Source organism: Lonchura striata, chromosome 2 (genome assembly GCF_050655825.1).
Source record: "Lonchura striata isolate lonStrDom1 chromosome 2, ASM5065582v1, whole genome shotgun sequence".
In the NCBI taxonomy this organism is placed as follows: Eukaryota; Metazoa; Chordata; class Aves; order Passeriformes; family Estrildidae; genus Lonchura; species Lonchura striata.
Window position 1 is genome coordinate 128570014 of NC_140704.1, and position 23120 is coordinate 128593133.

The 23120-nt window shown below is 44.2% G+C and overlaps 1 protein-coding gene across 6 annotated transcripts in view; it reads right to left on the reverse strand.

Annotated features, from left to right (window-relative positions):
• PAG1 (phosphoprotein membrane anchor with glycosphingolipid microdomains 1) overlaps positions 1 to 19818 on the reverse strand; it is a 103416-nt gene extending 83598 nt beyond the window's left edge. For all 6 annotated transcript variants that reach the window (XM_085572289.1, XM_021550560.4, XM_085572288.1 and 3 more), the window contains exon 1: positions 19667 to 19818. The gene's annotated coding sequence lies outside the window, so the exon portion shown is untranslated. The remainder of the gene's footprint in view (positions 1 to 19666) is intronic.
• Positions 19819 to 23120: the final 3302 nt, after the last annotated feature.

Below are 23120 nucleotides of genomic sequence, written 5' to 3' on the forward strand. Positions count from 1 at the left end.
TTTCCCCTTTCTTGATAATTTTCAATTGTTAAAATTCTAGCGTCATACTAAATTTAGTTTTGGGTATCTCCATTAAAACAATGCATGTGTTTCTGAAAATTAAGCCAAAGAAAAGCACTTTTCACTACACAAGTTAAAAGGCCTTTTTCTTTGAGAAGCTCAAGTATCTCTACTCTTTGAAGAAAGGACTTGACAAGACCCAGGAAAAAGCTGTATGTCAAAGAGATGCTTCATACTGCCTTCTGAAACGAGATAGTTTTACTCCTGTGAGAACAGGAACAAAAGTAAGGAAATTGGAGAAAAGTGAGGAAAAAGGGGGAAAACTGGGATTAAGAGATGTGTGGGCAAGATGACAGGTAAGAATAGGCAAGGAAGTTTGGCTGGGGAGTCTGGGAGAAAAGCAGGGTTAAAGAGGGCACAGGAATAAGAAGGAAAGATGGCAAAAATCAGTCAATCTAGGCAAAATCCAAGGAGAAAAAAATGGGTGAAAAAGGAGAGTGAAATCAGGAGTTACTTGGATGAGAACAGGGTGAGCTGAGACCCATCCAACATGCAGCAGGTACAAGGGGAGACTGGCAGTAGCTTGGCAGAGACAGGACACTGAGCTAAGGAGGCAGCAGCACAGACCTGGGAGGCTGGATGGGAGACTGGCAACAACGGGGTGGCAGGTGAATGGCAGGAAAGTAACAGAAGTCCTTTGGGACAAAAAGCAAAAATATACAACAGATTGTTAAGATGAAAACAGCATCTGCAGGGAGAAATATACTTAGGAGAGCTGGAAGCATGAGGAAAACATTCAAGAATAAGGCTTAGCAGAAGACAAGCAATGCAAAAGTAGAAAGGAAACAGGTCTAAGTCAAAAGCAGAAGGTCAGAAGAGACCATCTTTTGGCAGAAGTAGACAAAAGAGTCCGTATCACAAGAGCATATTCCTCTCCAGAGCCAGGCCCATGACTGAGTGCAGCTATGCAGCCACATTAACACATTCATTTTAGGGACAACCAGGCTAGAACATATTTTTTTGCTTTACCTGATTTCTCATCTCTGCTGGAACCAATAGCACAAAGCAGTAGAGAAATAAAATGAACAGACATTACAGGATAGTTCTTTCAAAATGTGTAATGGTAACACTCTATCCCTGTTAAGGATGTGACACCACTCTACATGAGCTATGGATTTTCTTCAAACAGACTTCTTTAAATATGCCAATGGCTCAAGGGTCTGCTCCAGGGCTCTGACTGTCCTTGGAAAACCAGGCTGGCCTGCCCTGTGATTTCTCATACCCAGCATCAGCAGGAGGCTGTGAGGAGTCAGCTACAGCTCAGCAGGGGACTGATACCTCCCATCCTTGAAGTGCCTCCAGCATAGCTAGTGCTTTCCAAGTACTACCACAGGGCTGGAAAACAAAAAAAATGACCCTTAGCTTCTGCTAGACAAGACAGGGACACGGCTGGCAAACTGCATGAGACCAGTGGCCAGATCTTTTTAGTGCTTGTGATGGAAGGAGAAAAAACCACCCACCTAAGTAAATAAACGCCCAAAACACTGAGGTGCTCTTCTCACTACAGATCTCCCCAGATTTCCAGAGGATGGCAAGCAAAGCAGGGGTGTAGGGGGCTCCCTTGAAACCTCTCATCCAGGCACTATTCCTGCAGAAACCATGATGCAGTGGATGGAGGGACAAGAAGTGCTGGGACACCTGCCTCAGTTGCAATCTGATGAGTCATACACACTGTACACCCAGATCTGGTACTCATTGGCCCACTAATCTAAGTGTGCCCTTAATTATTATCACAGTAATTGGTAGGAACACAACCAGCCCCTTATGCTGTTGTCTTTGTCCATTTTAATACATAGAACTGATGTGCAGAGCCCTGGAAAAAAATGATAGTGACATTTATTTCTTTACTGAAAGAGTCCTACCTCTTACTTCTAACACTGACAAGTACAACACACCATTGACAGTGGTATGTAACTGATGTGTTTTTCAGAATAAATGTACAGAATAATTTACAGAAGCTTTCTCCTAGAATTTTCCCCCTTTCCCACAGAGTACACACCAGCTCCACACACCATCATGTGATCTGGTTCACAGCTCCTGAGAAAACAGGCAAGGTTCCTGTCCTGTATCTCCAGAAACCTTTCTGTAGCAACATCCCAGTAAATTCACACCGCCTGGGGCTGCATGGCTTCTGAAACAAAGACAACAACTTCAAAAGACCCAGTGATTTTAGGTATGTTTTATATTAACTGGGGATTAGATAATTTCCTGCAGATTTAGAAATACTGTTGCTGCATCATACCATTTATTGTTATTTTTTCCTTTGCCCAGAGGTTATCTGCTACCTCAGACTGCTCCTTTGCTTACACACTCCCAACGCAATGGTAATAAATATGAAGGACTAAAGGTCTCCACGTTCTTCTGTAATAATCCACCATACTGACAATTTTAAAAGAAAATACTGGACAGAACTCTCGTCATCCCAGAGGGATTGTGCTGCAAATTATTCCTTTAAAAGTGAGATACAGCAAGAGGCAACCAATAGAGCAGCTGGCCAAAGTGCTCTCTTCCCCATTAGTCTAGACCCAACTGCAAGGCACCAAGGGTATGTGATATATTTAAGAATAGTGCCCACAGTTTTTTTACTGTCCTCCTAAAGGCCCAGCACAGAGCAGTGCTAAGCTGCCTGTGGAACAGACAGCACAGCAGATCACTGTCACATGCTGGGATCTTAGGAGACTTGCCTTTAATCAGGCAGCACAGACTAGAGCCAGTTGAAAAAAGGCACCACTAAGAAAATACTCCACATCTCAGATGCAGCAAGCTCTCTCTCTCTTCAGGAAATCTGCGGACAAGGCTGAAAAGGCAGCAATTTAAAACAGCAAAATGGGACAGTAAGAGCATTTACCTTTTATCTAAACATGATTCATGAGGCAGCCCTGCAAAGTGACAGACAACAACAAAGCAGTTCATCTACTATTGATAACCCAGCATTCCTAAGCCATCAATAGCCATTTGAGCACTCCCAAAGTAAATTTAGCTTCATCTTCATTACTTTCTATATTGAAATACCGAGGACATATTCATGGATGTTTACGCAATGGCAGGAGAGCACCGTATTGTATGTTTTATTACACTACCAAAGCAGAATCTCGTTCAGACACTGCTATCATATAATTTCTGTCTCTCTCAAAGCTGGAAGGCAATCATTAGCACGTTCAATCTGGCAAGTTCCTATTATCTATCTGGTAATTATAGAAAGATGGAGAAGCCATCAAAAAATACCCTCCAACTTCTGCATTTACCACACACCTGACCAAAATACTATCCCTGTTACCTAAATTAACAGATACTTCCCATAAACCATCATTCAGAATACATTAACATTAGAATAAAAAACAGGAAACAATTATTAGAGGCCATACAGACTATTCATTTATCTTCCCTTCCAACTTTAAAAATATAAAACTATGCAATGACAACCTGAATGCAGGAAAACATCTTACTGGAGGTGATGACAAGCTAGGCTACCTGGTCACTTGTCAGGCATTACTAGCCCAAATGAACACCACAACACAGCTCTAGGTTTTCAAAACATGTATACCATGACTCAATGCTATTCACACTGTGGCAGCGAAAATATGCTAAATGCACACTCAAAGATAATCCCATCCTCAAGAGACTGCTGTAGAAAAGGACAGAAGGATGAGAGACAAGGCAGTGGGTGAGGCCGTACATATGCATACATATACAAAGTAATTTTTGGGGAAGTTGCCCTCTGTCTCATTATCCCAGTTATTCATGCTTCAGGTAAAGGGGAAAGAGGAGATGCCAGGAAGAGTACAGAAGCTGGGACAAGATTGGTACAAAAGTATCTGGAAAAACAGAAAGGAATCAAAGCAAGGAAAGTAAGGCACAGGAAACAAGACCATGAATGAAGAGAGTCAGCCAAAACCAGTGATTAAGGGTAAAAAAGACCAAACAAATGGAGGACAATCTGCACGGGGAGCAGAGGACTGCAGGAAAAAAAAATCTGTGTGATTCTTTGGTTGTTTTATTCTCAGGCAGAGGCTTCACAGAGTCTGGCCCCTCAGAGGCTGCACCAAGCGCCATGTCACAGCCAGAATGACACCGACCACAGCAGCAGAGCTCCTTATCTCTCTGGCTTATCCCCCATTCCAATTACACTGCCTGTCCGGGCCCTGGGCAGGCTGTCCCCACAGGGCAGGGCAGGGGGGGCAGCTCCCTGGCTCAGGACCAGGACAGATAAACCAGGGTGTCCCCAGGGAGCCCCCAGCTCTTGTCCCAGCCCCTGCCTGAGCTGCAGCATGACCAACCCCCATCCCAATGCTTGCTTCTTGTTTTTTGCAAAGAAGCCTCATGATCAGGAAAGGCTATGAAGGCTGTAGCAAAAGTGTGTCAGTATATGCAATTCTCAAAACTATAGCAACAAACAAATAGATTAAATTACCAAGATAGACACTAGCCCAATTCAAGGGGATTGGTACATCCATTATAAGAAGATGCTGGAGCTGCAGCCTGATCACATTTACATGAAGAAATCACTTTATGCAAATTTCTCATCCACGGGTGAAGGCTGTACAGGAGAGGAGAAGCAGCACTGTACAGATATTCAGGATGCATGGCAGAGAGGCAATTTAAGGTAAATCACACAGTTCAGTTATACAGGACATATAACCTGGGGAGAAAGTGTGTGGCTTCAAAGTCATAAATTACTTACAAATAATACAGCCTTCTCATGAAATATCCAGAAGGCGAAGCACCTATTTTATCACATAGTTTTTCTCCCCTTCCACAAATCACAGTGAAACTGAAGATGAATATCTTATCAAGAAGGAACTAGGTCTGGGGGAGGATGGACTTAGAGTGTGGAGTTAATTAGGAGCTTGCAGGCAGGACAACAAGAACAGGAGGCAGCAGGGCTGCTGTGCTCCCCCACCTGGAAGGGAAGCATCAGAAGTCAAAAGGAGTGAGCTAGAGTGGGCTGAGGAAAGGAATTGTCCACCTGATTACCCATAGCCTCCCAGGACTGACACTGCCAGCCTGCTCAAAATCACCACCTAATTTCCATCAAATATTTCAGGGTTTTTAAAAAGAAATCCATTCCTCATATTCACAAATCACAGCTGTAGCATCCACACGTGTGGCGTGTTTCCTGCCAGCAGTGATGCCTCTTCTGAGCACTGGCCTTGCTCTATACAACACATGGTCACACCTCTCTATTCAATTTTCAATTCTCCACCTTTCTTCAGCATTTCTGTTGGGACACCTCCGCAGTTTGACACCTTCTCATCTTTGTTACCCAACACAACACCTGCCCAAATTGCACCTGCAAAGACCAATGCACCTGAGTTACTTTTTCTGATGTCCTACCTGGTGACCCTGCATGCCTTCCAGTGCTCTTACAGGTATCAACCTTTTCATAGATATATATACACAGTTCATAATTTTCTTTTATGCTGCAAACTCTTTACTCTTCAAAGTCTTTTTCAGATCGTCATGCTCAGCTTGCATCCAATTCAACACAGTCTGGCTGTTTTTTTTTTTGTTGGAATCATTAGGGGCAGATACCCATCTGCTCGAGGGTATTTCTGAAGTCTAACTCCTAACATTTGTGTTTTCAGCTGACCACTGTTTCTGCTTGCTTATGTACACATGCCTTAAGTGACTTTTACAATGAGTTTAAGCAGCTCTCCATGCTGAGCCTGAGGATACAAATTTTCTCTCTTCTGACTTTCTCCTGTTTTCAAATGATCTGCTGTTACTTGTGTGTGTGACAAGTACTCCACTGTATAAAAAGCCCTTGAGGTTAAAAAATACATTTTTACACACTAATTCAGAATTTTTCTGAAACTCTTCAAAGTCTTGGAGGGCATTTTCTTTGTATTACAGGTTTGCCTAAATGCAAGAGTAGTGTTATTCTTGAGTTCACTGCTTGTGTCACATGTGCAGCCACACAAGGCAAATAAAATATATAACAGAAAAAAACAAAACAATTTTCTTACTAGCTACTGATATTAGCATGTCTTACTTGTATCAATTGGTTGCAACAAAAAAGCACAAATACCAAAATATTTCTTCTCAGCTTTAGGACAGCAGCATTTTTACATGACCAAAACTAAAAATAAATGTACCTATTGTACAATAAAGAGCAAATGTAGCACCAAGTCTCACTTCATCCATGCAGTTACCTCTCTGCACCACAGGTTTCTATGTATAATCCCCCCAAAACCACCATAGGGCATAAAATGCAAATTAAAAAGTAACATGAAATCTATATTTTCAGTTATCATGGAAATCTACTCAGTAGCTATTGCTCATGTACACCTATGCCTGTTAACATTTGCAACCTTGTGGTTAACAAAAAAAGTCTGTTTCTGAACATTCCTAAGTATTTTTAAATCAACCAAAATACCATATGAACACCTCCCAAGCATTTTTCTTCCTATATGACACACTGTAGGTACCAAAGCCAAGAACAAAATCTCTTTGCTGAAGGAAGGGATATTTCTCTTGGCTAAGGTTGTTCCTACCTAAGTCTATAACCACTTCCTAGGTCAGATGTAAAAAGAAGTTGTCATCCATTTTGCAGCTCACTGAGATTTCAGCCACTCCGTCACACATGCAGCTGTTTCTCTTTTGAAGTCTTTGCTTTTGCAATTATATTTAAATCTTAAATAGTACATAAACTCTGGTGAATGTCTTTAATTGAGGAAGACCTATGTAAAGGCTTGGATTTCATACCATCCTAAAATAGTAAGGCTCCTTCTCCTTTGGGAGAACCACACAACGTATGACAAGACTGCTCCTCTTTTGCCTCAAAAAACTATCCCTGACCTGGAAAGCCTTCCACAGTCTCCAAGGATTGCACTAGAGCAATAATATTTACACTGAAAAGGCAGCACCCATATGTCTAAGATCAGGCTCTCAGCAAATGTTAAAATCCATGAATACAAAGTAAATTTATATGCAAAATATTTCAGTCCTAGTTTTTCAAACAGAGAATCAGGAGATAAAGACAATTTGAACATCAACAGCTGAAGGGTAACACTACAGTTGCTATCCTGTTGACGAAGATTAAAGCTATGCCTGAATCAGCTGGCAAGGCAAGGAGAGGGGCTGAGGTCACTGGGAACAGCTCCACTCCTCCCACGTGCATCAAAAGCAGCACATTTGGTGGGTTCATTTCCAGGGGTGTTAACTCACCAGGAGGAGGGAACAAGCAGTGGCACACCTAACCATTATGCTTTTCAAAAGCCCTGTCTGTAGGCTTGTGTTGATAAAAGTCTCCTGCCTTGAGTCTTGGGTATGATACTCTTAAAGCATATTAATTTGACAGCTAAGCTCAGCACCTCATCCGCTGTGCTGTGGAGGCCCACAGGACATGATGCCAACTACAGATCACTTGAAAACAAGAGTTAGTAAGCAACAGACTTTAAAGGAAAGGATATACTTAAAAAAAAGCAAGACAAGGGGGGTTTGCACAATAAGCATTATCTGTCCAACATTTACAGGCTCAAGCCTCTGCAAAGAATGAGATTTTCCCTTATTTCTCACCTGCATATTCAAAACAGTGATAAGAAACTACTCTTTTGCACACATCCTGCAGGAACAGGAGACAGCAGATACTACACCTCTGCTTTACAATCCAGGAAACATGTAAAAGATTTCATATTTTAAAAACAAAAGGTGAAGAAGCAGGAGCAAACTGAGAAGTGTATCACTATCCTTTTTTCAGTGAGAATGGAGAACTTTTTTCAAATTTTTAAAAAACAAACAAGAGAACTGTTATTTTAGAACAGGCTCTCTTAAAAATCTGTGTCTGTGAAGGAGGCATAGAGGTAGTCCCTATCACCCATCCAGCACAGCTGCTAGAGTGCTGCTGGTGCTGTCACAGAATCAGAGTGAGGTGGGAAGGGACCTCTGGAGGTCACTTGATCCAACATCCCTGCTCAGCCAGGGCCTCCCAGAGCCAGTTGCCCAGGACCATGTCCAGGTGGGTTTTGAATACTTTCAAGGATGGAGACTCCACAGCCTCCCAGGAACCTGTGCCAGTACTCAGCCACCCCCACAGTTTTTCTGGGTGTTCAGAAGGAACCTCCTGTATTTCTGGTTTTGCTATTGTCCTGTCTTGTCACTGGGCATCACTGAAAACAGCCTAGCTCTGTCTTGTTAGTGTCCACCCTTCAGTATTTTTCTCCTCTGATTCTTCTATTCTCTAGGCTGAACAGTCCCAGTTCTCTCAGCCTCTTCTCATATGAGAGATGCTCCATATGAGAGATGCTTAATCATCTTTATGGCCCCTTGTGGGACACCCTCCAATTGCCCATTTCTCTTCAGTACTGGGGATCTCAGAACTGGTGTGGCCTCACAAGTGCCTAGAAAAGGGGCAGGATCACCTCCCTCCACTAGCTCTCAAGATTTTGTCTAATTCAGCCCAGGACACACTTTATCTTCTTTACCACAAGGGCTCCTTTGCTGGCTCACGTTCTACTTGATGTCCACCAGAACCCCCGCACCTTTTCTGCCTTCCAAATGGTCTCTGCCCTGCACATATTGGTGCCTGGGGTGTTCCTCCCCATGGGAAGACTCAGCACTCCCCCTGCTCCCAGCACCTAGCACTCATGTGGATAACTCCTAGCTCCTCGCTCTCTGCAGCAGAAGGTGGCACGCCCTGGAGGCAGCATCGCTCAGCCGGGCCAGGCACAGCAAGCAGCCAGACTCTGGTTCAGGACCTGTGATCCCGGGTCCCACCTTGGCTGTGTGCCCCAGCAGGGCCCACTCTGCAGCCTGCACTGCATCAGCATCTCCTCCTTTAAAGCTCCAGAGGCACTGAATTGCCAGGCTGTGCTTTTGGAAGTTAACCCTATCCTGCAGCAAACACCATCACTCCCAGGACTGAGGGACAAAAATCCTTTGGAGAAGGATCAAGCAGGAGGATGAGGCAATAATGCCAGTTCAAGTTTCAGCCTCGGCACTCCTCTTCTGCTAAACTGAAACATCAAATACAGGAAGGAAGAGAAAGCAGCACTGCTCTTCTCCCTGACACCAAAACCTTGCTCTTTACCATACAACTGACTTAACAGCAGTAATTTTTTGCAAGAGCTTGCTCCTATCTGCATGCAATCAGGCTGGTGCAGACATGCACCACAGGTACTGGAGTGTTAATAAAACCAGGTAGCCAGGTGTTTAAAAGGTATCACAGCTCTTGTCCTGATCATTTACCCACAGCAATCTTCACACTTATTTTTTTCTGAATTCAGTCTTTTCAAGTGCCAGCTGCTGATAAACTGCAGGGAGCATAATTTTTATTAAATGATGAACACTAAAACATTAGAGTTATACCTCGTAAACTCAATTTCCTATTGCTTATGGATAGATAGCTAAAGCTCAGAAATTCCCAAGGGTTTTCTGTGTGCACTTTTTTGGTTGGTTTTGGAGGTTTGGATTTTTTTTTTTTTTTTTTTTTGTTGATTGGATTTTTTCCTCATTTCTTTAGAATCCAATGAAAGAAAGCCTTTGCTGTTTAAAGTAGTTGCTTGTTTTTCAGCACCAATGTAATTAAGTATACAAGGTAATACTTAATATAGGAAATACAACTGCTCCGTGGAGCAAGGCACATATAATGCTGGATGGAACATGGAAACTGCCAAGACTTTGAAATTCTGCTTCTCAGGGAATCACACCACTGCAATGTGTAATTTTTGGCTAGCTTAGAAAACCAAAGGAAAACAAGTTTTCTTGTTTACTGTGTTTCTTGAATAAAACATTTACTGGTGATTAAAACTTAACAACTTGTGCTAATTTCACCACTGTCCAAGAACTAATATTTCAGCAATTTCCACAGCTGGGAGAAGCAAAAAGTGACAAAAAACCAACTAAGGATTTCCAGGTTCCCAGACTGCCAACCTGAGGTCCAAATCTCCAGGGCTTTGATGTCTCAGGGTAGCTACAACCAGCTCCTGGGGCCATCCCTACAGGAGTTTGGAAGTTCCATCACCCACTTCACAGACTGGGCTTCTCTTCCCAGACCAGCTGTTGATGTGCCTGTTGAGAACCAACAGCACCATGTTACTCGTACATGCTATGCCTGAGTGCTGAGTAAACATGAAACACAGAAGTGCTGAGTTATTTGCTGGCTGCCTGCTTTGACAAGTAAATAATATAGCTAATTATGCCTCATAATAATGGCTTCCTGTTTTGGTGGAAAACCAATCCTTTGCTTCTAGTTTGCTTTCTTGCTTTCTCAAGCTCTTCTTCAGGGGTGGTTTTAACCAAACCTGTTGAGGAGAGTAACAGGATCACCTGGAAACCAGTATCCATTAAATCAGCATAACTGGTTGGGCCCCACACCAGACCCAGATATCACCTCCTCCCCTATTGTTCATCTGACTGTTAATGTTAATCAATTCCTTGTATATTAGATTTCTAGGAATGAGATGGACTTGTCAAGCAAAATTAAAGATGGAGCCACAAATGAATAAGAGCTTCAGGGCTCACTCACACAAATGAAAATATATAATTGATACCAAAATGTAAATCAAGAGTATGAAATTTAATCTTTGAGAATTGAAAAAAACGAATTAATTCTTTCTTGCACTTCAGTCAATATAATTGACTGGAACAATTTAAAAGACTTGACAAACTGTCCAAGATACTCTGGAAAACCAAACTGCTGTACCTCTACATCACTAGCATAAAACCATTTCTCAATGAACTGGCAAATTTCACATGCTAAATTCCCAAGAATATTTTCTTCCAAATTCAGTTATACTGATAAGCAACAAAAGATTACTAGATATTTGCACCCCTTTTGATTACCAGGGTCATAGTTAAGAAAACAGATAAAACAGAAGGGAAAGAAAATCATATTAGAAAAATGAAAGTGCATTAACAGATAATATTTGAAGTACACATTCAGTATAGGTGGTCCATGGATAACTGTTTACCTCAGGTCCACATGCATAATGTCACATACTGCTGCTCCCTTGAGTGATTAATTAACCCACAGAGAAATGCTCTGTGACAAGTCACTTCACAAGTCACGAAATGGAGGTCACTGTGCCAGCCAGCAAATGACACATTAAAAAGGGGGAAAAAAGGCAGGAAATGCTCTTTATGCTTTCCACTTCAGTACAAACATGAGGGATTTATTTCACTAATCCATGGCTGGCAGTGTCAGGGCTACTTGGAGCTTCAGAGACAGAGAGAAATAACCAATTTTCAAATCCCCTCCAGCTACATGAAGGTAGGAAAGAAGAGCACATCTGCCCCCACAGAGCTGTTATTGCACTGCTGCCAACACCATCTCCTAAAAAGGCTGAGGTAGGGGAAGGGACAGCCCCTCCTATAACTAGGGGAGCCAATTAAGATGTCCAAGATAGTTCAAAATACACCTTTTTACACGGTTCTCATTTGTAGTTTATTTTGCTGGTCTGATTACAACATTACAGTTCAATATGTAGAGTGTTTAGGGAATTGCACAAGTGAGTTTGCCTACACAAATATGAGCTTATTCAGATTATTTAAACACAAGGTCGCGATTTACCCTTCTGGGGGCAAAGCAGTGTCCTTTCTTACAAAGTGTGCAAAAAATCAGGCAATATTTGACAGCACATCAAAGTGCGAGACAGAATACATACACATCCACTTTAGCCTTCCTGCATTTTATTCTGCTTTTTCCTTAGGCTAGCAAATCTATAAAGCCTCTCATTTAATGTGTTAGATTAATAAATGATGAAGCTACAAACATGAGAGCCCCAACCTTCCATGCCGTGTGTTCAATTATTTTGCATTTAACAAGAGTAAAGGGAAACTAATTTCACCTCTGTAATTGCCAAACTAAATGACACAACCTTGCCTATTATAACAGATCAAAACAATACACGTACATTTACCAAGTTGTTGTAAAAAACTAATTTTTTACTCTGTAATTTTTAATCTGAATACTTTTTATTTTTTTTAAGCATTAGCTTTCATTTGTGGAAAAGCAACTACCAAATGTTGCAGTAGAGGCCACGGAAACTGTGCTTTTCCACACAGCTAGGCTCAGGATCAGAGCTATTTTTAAGCTAAGCTCTCCAATAGCATTTCAAAAGAAAGTAAAACTATATTATGGAATGTGCTTGGTAAATATTACAAACTAAAGGAAGTCTGCAACCACAGGTGTTCTAGTTTTCAGGCTCTAGGAGTCTGAATGTTGGTCTATGCACTCTGCTAGAAGGAAAAGTAGCTGTAATTCATTGAAGGAATAAACTTCTGGAGACAGTGCAGTTTGTCGGGAAATCACCCACAGCAGCATCAGTGGCAAATTCTTTAGTAACCTCATCAGCTATGTCTTCCTGTCTCTCCCTCACACTCCAGTCTCCTAACCCAGTGTGCCTGGGTGGCAGCCTGAGCAGCGGCAGGTGTCAGAGTGTGGCGTAGGTACCAGTGCTCCTCGGCACCCCTTATGCCCAAACCTGAACCCCTTTTCCATGGCCCTTAACTCCTACTCTCACTGATGTCCTCATTAACTCTCCCCCAACCACAGCACGAGCCCTAGAAGAAGGCTTCAGGTTACCCTTCTCTGCCTTTTCCAATTGGAACAGCCACTATTGGCAGCGCCCCAGGTAAGCTTCCTCTGCAGCCCTGTCCCGTGGCAGAGCCCCTTCACAGTCCCTGGAAATCACCCACCTGAGGCAACTGAGCACTCTCCTTTGCCATTTTTTGTGGGCACACCCCAGCAGTGGCTCACAGCTGTGTGGCAACAAGCATATCCAGGGCTTTCTCTCCTTCAGTCACTTCTGAACGATGAGCCTCTAATCCCTTTGGCTTCAGCTGCAAAACTCCCATTGATTGATAATGGATTTTCCACTGATGTAGAATCGAGCACTCCGACTACACCACTACGAATTAACAGAAGAGAGCTCTGTTAATCCTTTATAAGCAAGCTTAATCTTGTGGTTTAGAGAAGGAGCAAAGGCTCTGTTCTTTCCAGTACCAGCTAGAATGTGATTACCATTTCAGAAAATCGTTTTCATTTTCTTTGATTGATCCAATATTTCTTTGGAAGACATAAATCCAGCCACCACCACAGACATATGCTTTTGCCAAGTGAAAAACAAAGAGTTTGAGCTATGAATCCTGAAGCTGAAAGCTTGGATCAGCACCCTAGGACTTCCAGTCAGTCCATAGAAAGTGCTGTCATCTAGAAACAGCAGTCTGACAAAGCCTTTATAGCATTCACCTTTCAACTAAAAAGAGTAACATCTGAAACCTCACATTAAAATGGCTTTAAGATTTGTTAGGGTTCTCTCTCAATTATGTGATTTGATAATTTCCTGTACATTAGCAATAGTCAGGGCTATTAAATGCAAGCAAGTATTAGCACCTTTAAAGACTTATAGGATCTGGTTAATAACTCTGAAGCAATCATCCAAAAGATGAACTGAACTTACATTAAGACCCTTTTTCCATTAAACCAAGATTTTGTTAGATCAACTCAGACTTTAGGTCAGTGGACAAAGAATGGTTCTTTTTTTTGCAGAAAAGGCAATTCATCAGTGTGCATCAATGTGTGGTAAATGGGAACTCACTCTGGCTCCAATGAGAAAGCACTGCTCACCAAGACTTGTCCCATTTGCAGCAAACAGTCTGAGCAAGGACACTTAATGGTATCCTTAGCAGGAAAATTATGAAAGACCAATCCCAAATATTAAGCTAGAATTGGTACTGCACAGAAAACAACCCTTAATTTGATGTCCTGTCCTGCAGCACACTAGATGCAAACATTTCATTGACAGTAATTCAACATACGTGCTGCTACTATGCTAGGATGCAAAGTCTTAAATACAGCAGCTTAGTGGTTCCTCTAAACCACTGGAATGCCCCATATCTCTATAAAATGTTCATCTTTGTCAAGCATTTCACTGCCACCGTTCACCTGGATGACCTTTGGAAGGAGCAGCAGAGGCTGACGTGCACCTTCATGAAAGCAGCGCCTCCTTCTTCCCCCGCCTGCGAGAACAATGAGCGCGGGAGGGAAGAGGTGAGCAATCCACGGAGTAATGAAGAGATTTTGTTTCCGAGGGTTATCAATTATTTATGAGCAAATCTCCAGATGAACACATCTGAGGCTGAGCAGTTTTTAATACATTTCACTTCTGTACACACAGCCTAATACAACCAGATGCGAGCTAAACTGGACTGGTCTGATCATTCGAGGTGTCAAACCTCGAAGTGAGTTCAGTCTGGACATCAGTAAATCACCATTATGTTTTTCAAAGTACAATGGTCTCCTAGATTTAGATCTCTTTCAAAAAAGTCCTCTAAGAGTCATAGAAATCATTCCTTACAGTATTTCCCATTCATCAAGATCTCAGCAAAGAAAAATCTTATCCTGAAGAATTTCTGTAATTATGCTGATGCAGTTGTCTAAGTAGTCTAATACTCAAATTCTAATATTGTCCAGCTGTGAATGGGATTTTACTCCACAAATGGATTAAATGGATCTGAAGTTTTCTTATTAAGAAAAGGTAAGACCACGCAAAGGTCTTTTTCTCCAGAGCAGGGTTTGAATCAAGGACATGCTTTTAAAGTAAAATTGTTTTACAACTGTGCTTTTTAAAGAGAAGATCTGAAAACTCTTTCTATAAGGGAAAGGCAAACATTACACACTCTACAATCAAGGGCAATGAAACCAAACAGTTTTAGGTACAAGACATGCTTTGCACAAAAAGTCATTAATCTGCTTACAAATGCTATCATTAAAAACAGTCATCCTGCAAGACTTGAAATGAAACCCAATCCATTGCCATGCAGTGAATGCCCAGATCTGCAGAACTGTGCTTTGAACTCATTTCCCACAGTTTCCAACCAACAGGATGCTGCAAAGTCACCACGTCACTTACTGTGTCTATGGCAGGTATCCTGATGGCTCCGAGGCCACCTTTAACACCCAGCTCAGGTACTCCGAGCCAGGACCCCACCTGGGGCACTCCAGGATGTGTCCTGCAGAGCAACCCTGCAGTCAGCCTTGCACCTGGCCAAGCAGTGGCACGCCATGCCCAGGTGGCCCTGGGGGAAAGCAGCCAGGCATCCTGAGCTTGGGGAGCTCTTGGTGCAGCCTGGGCTGAGCACAGACAAGGGGAACAGACAGCAGGCCCGGCAGGTCCTCTTGGAGCCAGGTCTGCAAGCTGCCTTCCAAAGGGAAATGCCTGGGGAGACACTCATCAAATAATACATTTTAAACTAGTCATGGAATGAGCACCTCCTGCCTTTGCTGCACAACTCCCCAGGAGAAGAGCTGGGGCTCTCACATTCCTGCTGCCCCCTCCCCTTCAGGCCAGCGTTCACCTCAGCATCTGCACAGCTCCAGGAGCAAGCTCCACTCCTGGCCTAACCTGGGTAGACTAAACTGCTCCAATATTAAGAAAACAAAAAATAAAAAGCCACTTAGAAATCCATTTTAGATTTGTTTGCATTACTTTAAAGGGTTTGATATATATTTGGATGAAAGAAGCCCATTAAGTACATCTATATTTACTTCATTACAGCGTGGCTCTTGAAGTTAGATGAAAAGATTTACCCTGGCCAAGTTTGTTTATTCATCAACATCAGCTAGATGTATTTTCAAAGGCTCATCCTCATTGCATTTACATGAAAGCACACAGGCTTTTTTTTTTTTTTCAACACTTGTAAGGCATTCTTAGAGGTATGAAAGGGCAAAAGAAACTTTAGTGAGAATTACAAAATCAAGGAACAGTAGATGCACAATTTCTGCTTATTAATGGGGGTGGACTCCCACCTGGAGTCATTCTTCTCACCCTGCAGATTATCAACAGCAACAAACTGCAGCTGGATACTCAGTGTCCCTGACTCAAGCCCCAGTAAAGGCATCTAGCACACTGCTTACCCACGAACACAAGGGAAGTGTTAACCCCTCCTGAAGCTCAAGATCTTAAGCAAATGTAGCCTCCCAAGTATATAAGTTTTTCTCTGCACTTTGACAAGAAAAAATTAGGTCTTTTTTTTCCCCACAGGTGGCACTGAAGATGAGCTCTTCATTCCTGTTGGCAAAGTATGAAGTAGAAGCACAGCCAATCAATGATCGAAGTCAACTGTACAAGTCCCAGTTATCTTTGACAGGAACCCAAACACAACTTGGTACTTGCATGCCTTTATTATCAAAATTTTATCCTCAAGTTATTTAAATATTTAAATGACATTTATGAGCACTATCTTTCCTCATGAGTTTACACTTTCCCACGGAAGACTTCCAGAGTGATTAACAATGCTGATCTTTATCCTTCACACTGACTATTCATTCATCCTTTCTAAAACAAATACTGCTTACATATGACCCAAGAGGGCTGTAACAAGGCAGTATTTATCTGCCCTAATAATCTGCTGTGGCTGCTTTAATTAAAACTGGGTTATATCACATCCATGAAGCAAAGGCACACCTCCTGTCACTCGAATCCACCTCACAGCTGCACTTGGTGCACCTTCTCAAGAGCAAGCTTTGGAGGTCCCACCACCTGCAGCTTGCCCACCCCTGCCCAGGTAACTGAGGGTTGCCAAAAAAAACTGCTTCACCACAGAAGAGAAGCAGAATGAAACTGCAGAGGGGTTTGCAGTCTGGGGCCTTGAAGGAGTCACTGAACACCTGCAGGCTGCCACTCACCCCAGTTCACAAGCAGGGCACCACTGCTGGCATGGCACATTGGGATTTTGGGAGGTGAGGGACCAGGGGGAAGGAGTGACTGATGGAGAACCTCTGGCACAGTGCAGCAATTCAGAGCATTGATGGGTACCAGGATAGAGATGGGGGAACAGCAACCAAGGACATCTCAACTATCTGCAGTAAATTGGCAGCCAAATCAGGATTCAGCTTTCTCATCTGTGTTGCAGCTCTCACAGGTCCTCCATGAGCTCATATGACTGCATAGTGATTTCAAAATTTAGAGTTTACTTCTCATAATATTGCACAAATGAGTATACACTGCTCACCTTTCCATGTTTCACTCCATGAAAGCAGTATCTAATCATATAAAAATTTACAAATGGACCATTTTCCCATGGAAGAAACTTGAGTTTCTTCCCTCACTGGAATTCTTTTGGCATTATTATACACAGTATAAGGCAGTAGCAGCACTGATGGCATCCCTGCAATGCTGGGATGGGCAGCAAGCAGCCAGGGCAGCCTGCCTGTGAGCTACAGCTGTGCAACCTGGGCCTCATTCAGCACCTCTCCCCTGCTGGCTCCATGCAGGGCTGGGCCAGCAGTTGCCACACATCCAGCAAACCCTCGAATATGGGAGGGAGCCAGTCCCCATCTCAGCTTAGCAGCCTGGGGATAAGGGTGAGTGGCAGCCCTCTGCACCCCTTCAGCCTGCCTGGGCTCCCTCCCAGCCCCAGCACAACCACCACACTACAGGACACCTGCCCCTCCCCACTGCCACTCCAGGGCTGAGCTACCCTCGCATCCTCTGCCTGAAACCCGCCCCATTCTCGAGACCCGGAAGCAGAGGCATTGCTGTAGGGGCATGGGTAATGTTATTTGAATGATTTATTGTTTTAATTGACACATGGTTTTGAGTCTTCTTGGTCTATTGATTTTATTCTTGCATTATATTTTAGAGTTACAAACTATACGGGTTTGGAACTACTTTGAAAAAGCCCCTCAATTCTCTAGCCCTATCCTTACTGGAAGCAAAATAACTGTCCTGTTCCAGCCATTGAACTCTATAGCACTTCACCATGGGCATCAATGAGCTGATAAACTCATTTAATTCCTTTATATGTCAATTAAGTTGCTAGTGCACCAGGAAAGAGGGTTCCTTAAACTAAATGCCACTACATGTCCAGCAAGAAAAACTTGATAGCTTTTCTTGTGGACTCCTCAGTGCTCTCTAAAATATAAATTACCTCTCAGATCATCCTTATTTAGGACTTGGAATCCAGTCGTCACTTTCTGATCAATATAACTTTAATAGTAGAATAAATTCAGAACTTAAGTTATCTAGTAGTAGTAATTTGTACACAATACATGATCCAAAGCCACTTTCAAATGCCTGGCAATGAGGCTTATGAGGAGCACTGTATCTTAAAACACAATGCATTACCAGTTTCTTTTCCTCATAAAATAACACCTCATAAAAGGAACCAAACAAAAGATGGGTGAGTTTGATGACTGTCATATCCCACAACCTTTACTCAAATGAGCAATGTGTTGCCTCTTGGAAGTTGCAGGTCCCATTTGCTGACCTGAATATTAATTTTATGTTAATAAAAATCTGTGTTGAAAAACTGGTTAAATATAGAATTGCTCTGGTATTTCAGGTTTGCATGGTGTTACACATGCTGTACTATTTTCTTTTTCAATGAGTGCAGAAGATACTCACCCCTTACAGGAGATGCCCCACAGACTGCAGAAGCTGGCCTTTGATAAAAAAGCTAAGGACTGAATTAATCACTTTTCCAATTAGAGGAGGCACTTTTGCAATAATGAAGCTGTGCAGCTGAAAAAATTTTAAAGATGTAAAATAAAACCCCCTGGAATTTGAAATATCTTGTTCTGTATTGCCTAAGAGAAACAAATGCAATAACAATGTACTTCCATTTACCTACTGGGTATCTTTAGCAGTGTTTGCTTCTACAAATTCTCTTAACAGATGCTGCTCCAATCATCATTTATTTGCAACACAGACAGACTTTGAGAGGACTAAGGAGGATTTACCTCTGGTTTCACACAGCGCGCTTGTGTTTTTGAAGTTGAATTTCATAAAATGAGAACTCTGGATAAAAGTTAATCAAGCACAGCTGCTAGGCTTCCTAGGCTGCTAGGAAGGGGAGAAATATTTTCTACCGAGATTTTTTCCTTCACTCTTTCTCTGTCTCACTCTTTTTCTGCATTTATTGCTTAATGGCTTAGTATTATTTCAAAGGCCGTTCCTTTCACAGATGTAATAAATTCGTGTATTCAGCACCACAGACGATATGTTACTCTCCTTAAAACTAAATCTCTGAAGGATAGACTAGAAAGAAAGGTTAAAGAGCTCTATCGTTCAAAGCGCTATAGTTCAGACACCTATAAATCACAATGTTTGTTTATTTAGCTAATTGGCCCATTAGCTGCCGTCGCATCTCAAGCTGCACAACTTTCAGGCGTGACCGTGGGTCAGTTTCTCCTTTCCCTCTCCGGAGCACCGAGAGCCGAGAGCTGCGCGCAGCACACCGGGCACACGACGCGTTAGGGACAATCTGCGCTGGCAGCTCTGTTCGAGGAGCAGACCCCGCTCGCCCCAGCGACCCCGTCCTCCTAAAGACTTTCCAAGCCCAAGAGCAGATGCCACAGCGAAACAAAGTGGAGCCTGTCACTGCGTAATAGGATTGCAATGGAAATAGGGTTACGGGGCTGGCTCGTGGCAGCGGGGAGGCGCGGTAACCCCGCGCCGCGGAGATGCGCACGGCTGACCCGGCCGGGGCCGTGCCCGCACCTGTGCCCGCTCCTGCCGCTGCCGCCGCCCGCAGCAGCGCCCGCAGCGCGGACCGCGGCCGGGCAGGGGCAGCCCTGCGGCGGCCCCGCCGCCGGCCCCCGCGGCGACTGCACCAGCACCCCCGGACACAGACACGGCAACTTCGCGCACCGCCCCCAACTCACCGGGAGGCGCCGGCCCCGCGGAGCGGTGCGTCCCTGGATGCCGCCTCCCGCGGAGCGCAGCCCGCAGGGGCCGGGCAGCGGCGCGGCCAGGGAGCGAGGGAGGAGAGCCAACTTGCGGCGCGTCTCTCGTCTCTCTTCTCTCCTTTTCTCTCCCTACCCGCCTCCTCCTCCTCCTCCTCCCCCTCTCTCCCTCCCCCTCCTCCGCCCGGCGGGAGGGTCGGGGGAGGCGGCGGAGGGGCCGGAGCGCGGCCGCGGAGCGCAGCGCGGGCACTGCGCATGTCCCCGCGCCGGCAGCCGCCAGCGGAGCCGGGATGCGGCGGCGGCGCGGCCGGCAGCGAGCGCAGCGCGGGCGCGGGCGCAGCGCGGCCCGGCGCGCCCCTGCGGAGGCTGCGGGGCACGGCTGCCGCCGCAGCGCCTCGCTCCGCCGCAGCGCCTCGCTCCGCTGCCCGCCTTGCGGCACTGCCGCGGCCCCTGGGGGGCTTGGCCGCCCCCGAGCAGCGGAGAGCAGCTGCCGCCGGGCCGGCGCTGCGGCGGCGGATGCTGGGGCCGCCGCCCCGGTTGCTGCACAGGGGACTGCGCGGCTGGAGGATGCTCCGGTGGCCGGCCTGAAAAGGAGGAAAAAGGGACGAATTTAAGCATCCTGGTCTTGGGTTTTTTTTTCTCCTCGTTAAGTGTACGTGACTAAAGAAGACAGGTATTTTGACAAAAGGAACCTCTGCATAGTTACTGGTGGCTTTTTAATGTTGTTCCAAGGTCTTCAAGCAAAAGAAATAATCGTATTTTTACATGATGTAGGGAAACGCTACGACTGCAAGTGAAAAGCACTGTAACAGCAAAGGCAGGAAAGGCTGCAAAAGCAAAATACCGAACTGAGATCTCTGGGGATTTTTTTAGGGAAATTGCACAATTACTACGAGTTTCCACCCATATGTAAGGACTGACTTAACACCCAGTGAGCTCTTTCTTCCTGATAATAAGTTCAAACCCCATATGCCATTCTGCAGTAGCAGCGCTGTCAGATGCATGGCTGGCTCAAGGTTTGAGCCTGGGTCTGCACTTGATGTTTTCCAAGCAAGGATTTGCCTGTGCAGGAAAGTGCTAGTTTGTTTGCTTGCTTGCTTTCTTGCTGTTTTTGTGGAAGTCCAAATACAGCAGTACCATCAGCATTTTCATTTTCACCTAATCTTTGGCAAGATTACAACTCAGTTTATTATCTCCATGTGTATCCACCCAATGACTCCTCAGAGCTGATCTGTTCCTCATCCCACCTTCCATGATTGCCAGCTGTTGGGTTCCTCTGTTGATTTGTTAACCTTTTTAAATTTTTTTTTAACCTTCTTTGAGCTCTTTATCCAACAATTTCTGTCTGCACTGGGTGACATAGTCCATGATTAGCAGAGTCCAGCGCATACCAGTTTGTCCACATGGCCCCTGCAACAAAATGCATATTATTGTAGCATATAGCCTGCCAGTTCTTGTAATATCCAGCTGATGGTTGCCATTTTACCAGTCTAGTGTTGCTTTTCTTCTCTGTTCCTGAGATGCCGCTATACTGGCGGACTGCAGCTGACCTAATGGTGTTTCAGACTTTGTTTTCTCCGGTTTCTTTTAACCACAGTTCTTGCAGAAAGTTCCCATCAAATCATTCTGTTGTAATCAAGAAGACTTTGTGAAACCCCTAACATCTGTATCCACGTCCCACATGGTGACTCTACAATGAACCGAACTACCCCAGAGACTCTTTCACCTCCAACTGGTTTCCGTAGTCAGTGAAGATTTGCACATGTGGAGTCTTGAATCGGCACTTTTGTTCCACCTCTGCATTCCTTCATTCTTGACCAGTGGTTCTTCTGCTCTACTCAAGCCTTGTAGATATCCTACAAAGAGTGGTAGGCCATAATAGCCATTTGGCGACTCTGTAGTGTTTTGAGTTTAAAGTATGAATTGTGAAATTGTGATTTGTAGGAAATTTTGGAGGCTAACAGTAGGCTGTAGGTCCAAAAAGATTGGAAACAAATGTTCTAGCAGCTACTCCCCTTCAGCTGTATCTTTTGGCACAGTTCAATGTCATCAGCAAAATACAGTTTTCATTGAGTCTTGTACAAGGGATGCACAAAGCATGCCAGTACACTGAAACCCAGAGGAACTTTCCATCTCTTTAACCCTACTGTAGACATTTCTGGTTCCTCCAGATAGTTAATTTGGATTTAATTAGTTGAAAAAAACCTTTCAAAAATCATAAGCCTAATCAAGTCCATATATTTGCTTTTGAACAAGAGTCACTACATATGGTATAAAAGGGTATTACCATAGCAATCTGGACTCTCACCTTAACCTGTACTCCTGCTAAAATGGGAACAAAGCCAAAGACAGTTCCAAAGGAGAGGGGTGGCTTTTTGCTGGCTTTTCTTTTCTTTTCTTTTCTCCCACCTCTCATCTCCCCTTTGCCCTCCAGCCCCAAATACCTTTTGATTTAATTTATCTGCCTCTGTGTTTAGGAAGACAATATTGGATGTTTCTCTTTATTTGCAGCCCTAGTCAGCAAACAGGCTGGTCAGGAAAGTCAGGGAGGTCAGAAAGGAGAAATGCAGAGAATAAGGGACAGGAGCTTGTGATCTCTTGACAAAAGGGAAGAATCAGGCATGGAATCAAAACAGAGGAGTAAGAGAGGGGTCTAAAGGTGATGGGTAGCCAGTGGGATGGAGAGGTATGAGTTGCATAGGCAACAGGAAAAGATTAAGTCCTTCAAAAAGGCGGGCAAAAATCAGGCAATCTCAGACATGACTAACTCTGCACTCCACAAGAGTGAAACTATTCCCTCCTGTCATTTCTGTGACAGGCACTCCCCACGGCCCCCACTGCTGCTAGAGCTCCAATATCTGAGGCATTATGCCTCACACTGGTGACGTGCTCTCTGCCACAAGGGCCTTACAGTTTAGCATGACCCAAAATGCAACAAAGAAGTGTAACAAAATATTGCACAACACCAGGAGAGGAAGGACAGCTGGAGTCTTGGAATTGCATTTTATGTTGTATGATGTCACAGTGATAGTCAAAGTAAATAATGGACAAGTAATGTACACAGAGAGCAGCAACCCACCCTCCATCTCAGGCATTTCCACTGCCTTTTTTTGTCCCATTCAAGAATGAGGAAATCCCAAGCACCCAATTTAACCTCTTTTCCAAGGGCCTGTGTTGGTGGTAGGGCAGGAGGCTAACACAGACACAGCTGAAGCACAGCATGTCCTACTAGAGGTCACAGCCTTTGACTTGTAACATTCTGTGAGAGCAGCAGCAAGGAGCAGCTGGACACGTACAAGCTTTGCCCTGACAGCCTAGAACAGCCCATCTCTGTCCCTTGTTCTGCCCTGCATTGCACTGTCACAGCTCTTTGCAAGTGAGCTGGGTACAGAAGTTCCTTTTCAGCTGGACCAGTTCCCAGGGAAGGCATGCA